This window comes from Meriones unguiculatus, chromosome 6 (genome assembly GCF_030254825.1).
Source record: "Meriones unguiculatus strain TT.TT164.6M chromosome 6, Bangor_MerUng_6.1, whole genome shotgun sequence".
NCBI lineage: Eukaryota > Metazoa > Chordata > Mammalia > Rodentia > Muridae > Meriones > Meriones unguiculatus.
In genome coordinates, this window is record NC_083354.1 from 134,495,655 (window position 1) to 134,500,301 (window position 4,647).

General features: G+C 45.0%; 1 non-coding gene across 1 annotated transcript; it reads right to left on the reverse strand.

Annotated features, from left to right (window-relative positions):
* Positions 1–3,939: 3,939 nt before the first annotated feature.
* LOC132655000 (small nucleolar RNA SNORA17) lies at positions 3,940–4,066 on the reverse strand. Its single transcript, XR_009592591.1, has one exon. It is a non-coding gene; the product is annotated as a small nucleolar RNA SNORA17 (small nucleolar RNA).
* Positions 4,067–4,647: the final 581 nt, after the last annotated feature.

The following is a 4,647-nucleotide window of genomic DNA, read 5'->3' on the forward strand; positions in this document are numbered from 1 at the left end:
GTTCGCTTCATTGCCATGTCTCCTTCCTCCTGTCTGACCTCTAACAGCTCTCCAGCCTTCTCTTTACTGATCTTGATGCCCCCGAGGAAGTAATATCACCCCCGCCCAGGTCGGCCTTGTCTACTGTCCAGTCATAATGTCATTTTTTTAAACAGCCGAGTAATGCTCCATTGTATAAATGTACTGCCCTTTCTTTATCCATTCTTCAGTTGAGGGACATCTAGGTTGTTTCTAGTTCCTAGCTATTATGAATAAAGATGCTATGAACAAAGTTGAGCAAGTGTCCCTGTGATAGAATGGAATGTCCTTTGTGCATCTGCCCAAGAGTGGTAGAGCTGGGTCTTGAGATAGGTCCCCCCCCCTTTTTTTTGAGGAAAAGGCATATTGATTTCCATAGTGGCTTTGGAAGCTGCACTGCCACCAGCAATGGAGGAGTGCTCCTCTTGGTCCACATCGCCAACACGAGTTGTCACCTGTGCTTTTGATCTTAGCCATTCTAACAGGTGTAAGATGAAACCTCAGAATTATTTGGATTTCCATTTCCCTGATGGATAAGGATGTTGAACATTTGCTTTAAGTGCTTCTTAGCCTTTTGAGATTCCTCTTTCGAGAATTCTCTGTTTAGATATGTATTCCATATTAATTGAATTATTTGGTTTGTTCATGTCTAGCTTCTTGAATCCATTTGTCATTTGTATATAGGATGGATACTGATTTTTTTTCTTTAATCTTGTATACAGACACTTCACTGAAGGCATTTATTAGCTGTTGGAGTTCCCCAGTAAAATTTGGGGGGCCACTTATATATACTATCATATCATATGCAAATAATGATACTTTGACTTTTTCCTTTCCAATTTTCATCACCCCAGTCCCCTTCAGTTTTCTTACTACTCTATCTAGACCTCCAAGTACTATATTAAATAGAGAGAGAGAGTAGAAAACCTTGTCTTTTTCCTGATTTTAGTGAAATTGCATTGAGTTTCTCTCCACTTAAATCAGTGTTGGCTATGGGCTTGCTGTAAATTGCCTTTATTATGTTTAGGCGTGTTCTTTGTATCCCTGATCTCTCCAAGACTTCTATCATGAAGGGATTTTAGATTTTGCCAAAGGGTTTCTGCATTTAGTGAAATGATACTATAGCTTTTTTTTCACTTTGTTTGTATGGTGTATTGCACTGACTGAGTTTTGCATGTTGAAACATCCCTGTGTCTTTGGGATAATGCCTACTTGACAAAGATAGATCATCGTTTCGATGTGTTCTAGGCTCCAGTTTGCAAGTATTTTATTGAGTATTTTTGCTTCAATGTTTAAGAGGGAAAACGGTCTGTAATTCTTTGTTGAATCTTTGTGTGCAAAACTATATGCTCACATTCTTAATATTTGCAAACTGAATACAGGAATATACTTAGATGATCACCATCACAATCAAGTTTGGTTTGCTTTGGGCATTCAGGTTTGGTTCAACACATGTGAATCAACAAAATGATAAATCATTTAAATAGCCTTGAAGACAAAAAGTCATAAGAATTATATCAATAGATGTAGAAGCTTTCCAGAAAATTCAATGTGACTTCATAATAAAAGTCCCAGAGAGAGAGAGAGAGAGAGAGAGAGAGAGAGAGAATTTATCTCAGCACAATAGAGGCTGCATATGACAAACCCGTAGGCACCACCATCCTAAGTGAGGAAAACATCAAAGAAATCCCACGAAAATCAGAAATCATGAGATGTGGCTCTCTACTATCCATGTTCTTTTTCTTTCAGAGACTTTTTGTTGGTTCTTTCTGAGTTTTCCATCATGCACCCCAAGTGCACTCATCTCCTCCTCCCCTTGCACCCTCCACCGCAACAGTGGACGCTGTAGTGTGTCCCTCAGTACCCTTTGTTCACACTATGCTCGTAAACGCTTATTGCATCGAGGAGGTTTGCAGGCATACTTTTATCTATTTTATTAGGGTTCTTATACCTCTACCTCCTTTACAACCCTAATCTACTCTAATCTCTTCCAACTCCCCAACACTATGTAGGAGGAAAAGATGGTTGCATGTCTCTTTAGACTATTTCCTAATGGTTGGGGTCATCAGGTTCCTTGGGGCAAGTCAAATTTTCCTTTCAGGATATCTTCAACTTCTTCTTCATGTCCAACTACAACAGCAAACGGGCAGCAGGGGTCGGGAGAGCAGCAGCTGCCTTCTTCTTTCTCAGAGCCTGCCCCTATCCCTATCCAGGCTGGCATTTATTTCCTTCTGAGATTCCCTAGAATTAAACTATCTGCAGCTGGCAAAGATCACACCCTGATCCCGCATTAGGCAAATTGTCTGCTGCTGTAGACGATCTGAAGCAGCCACGTATCCCACACCTGGGATTAAGACAAAAACATATTGGCATAACATAACTGAGTTTTTAAAGAAACCAAAATTCCCACTACAGTGGTTGGTCTGGTCACCCGGTTTCCTCTGCTCATTTCCTTGGGGCTGAACTGCAGCCCCCACATGCAGGGCTAGCTCTACTGTGATGCTCAGGTGAGGCGCAGGACCCTCTGTCCTGAGTGCTTCAGCAGCAGGTGAGGATCAGCGCCAGCTCTCCCGCCTGCCGAAAGTGGCAAGGGGCAAGGGGAGGGGAGGGTATCTCTCTCTTGACCATGCTGCCTCACAAAAGACATGCTGTGGGGCTTCTTTTCCTACTCACATCCTTGGTGCTGCCTACCCCAAATCCCCAGATCCAGGGCCAGCCCTAATGTGTTGCCCAGATTTGGTGCAGGGCCTGTTCTCCCAAGCGCTGTGGTACGTGAGGGGTAGGGCCACCTCTCCTATTCTGATGATCTTGGTGCCAACTCTCCTGCCTGCTGTACGTAACAGGGGCGAGGAGGTGGGCTTCTCTCCCTTGTCCATATCTCTGCCTGGGTGACAAGAGGCAGGGCCAGCTCTCCCATGCTTAACCCTCGGTGCAATCTCACTTTTGCTCCCAGGCAAGGTGCAGGCCCTGCTCTCTCACATGCTACAGCTGGTGAGGGGCACCGACAGTTTTCCAGACCCCAGGGCCAGGTCTCTCACCTACAGAGGGGGTGAGGGCTGAGGCGGGAAAAGGGTATTTCTTCCTCATCCACAGCACTGCATGGGAGATGAGTGGTAGAGCCAGCTCTTCCACTCTCTTTTCCTCTGGCCTAGCTAACGGGAAACTTCTAAAATTGTGGGTTGCTCTCCCAAGTACTTTAGCCTGCCAGGGACCAGCCAGGGATTAGCTCTCCTGTCCTCATACCTCCCGGGCCATCTCTCCCACGATGGCCAGATAGGGATGGAGCAGGTTCTGCACAGCCCTCAGATATCACCATGTTCCCTGATGGCAGGCAGCCCAGACCAGGAACATCTCCTGGCCTTTGGTGGCAACCAACCTCTGATGCTGTAGCGTCAGGGACCCAGATGTGGCCCCTGATGCCAGGACCCTACCATGGTCCCAGGTGCCATCACTGGCTACTCAGATCAGACTGTTCCTCACTATCCTCCAGTCTCCAGTTCTGCCTCCATTCATTGTGCACACAGCCTTAGGTTTCTCTTTCTTTTCCATTTTTCCAGCAGTTGCTTGCTCCTCTTAGTGGTGTCTAGAGTCTCTGAGTGCCTGGGACTGTCTTGGAAGTGGTCTTACCAGCGTTGTGCTCTGATAGTGCATTATAGCTCTGAACAGGGGTCATCTCGGTCACGATGTGCCCCAACCCCAGCTCTACGGAGCTCTGTCCTGGAGGGCGTCTCGGTCTAGGCTTCTCTGCAGGCCCTATGCATGCACGGTTGTCTGTCTCAGGCTCAGTCCTGCCCAGGAGACCTTGGTCCCAGCAGAGTCCTCCTAGCCTCCAGCTTGCTTCCCATCCTGGAAGCCCATCCAGGCCAGCCTGGCACTGCACTGGTGGCTGTCTTGAGCTGTTTTCTCTCTTTTTTTTCAGGTGCCATTAGGCTACTAGTCACTCAGTTGTTCATAGGTCAGAACACCAAGCATAGACATGGCCTCTCTCTCTTACCTGTTGATGCACACATGACCCATCAGCCACACCGGCATTGCTTCTAGGGTTAGGCATACTCCTTTCCAATAAAGGCTTGAAATAACTACGTACTAGGGCAATAAAACAAGAAGGACATTAGGTGATATAAATAAGAAAATAAGTCAAATTATCCACACATGCCAATGATTTTATAGTATACATAAAAGACCCCCAAATTCTGTCACAAAGCCTTTCAGAAAAGTGGCAGGACCAACTTACACCAACCAGTAAATTTCCCATATACGAAGGACTGGCATGCTGAGAAAGAGATCATTGATATACTCCTATTCACAATATCAAAAAGAAAGAAAGAAAGAAAAGATAGAAAAGAAAAAGAAAAGAGAAAAGAAAGAAATCTAGGAGTAACTGAAGAAAGCGAATGAGGAAGACACTAGAGTACAGAAAGACCAGCCTTGCTCAAGATTGGTAGGATTAAAATTGTGAAAAAAACATGATACCCCAAATCAATTTATATATTCCATGCAAAATCCCGTGATATTACTGAGAGAAACAGAGAAATTTTTTAAATCTATATGGAAGTACAAAAGACTCTGGAGAATAAAAGTATTGTTTCTGATCAAAAGGAGCGAGCAATAGTGGACAGAGTCATTTGC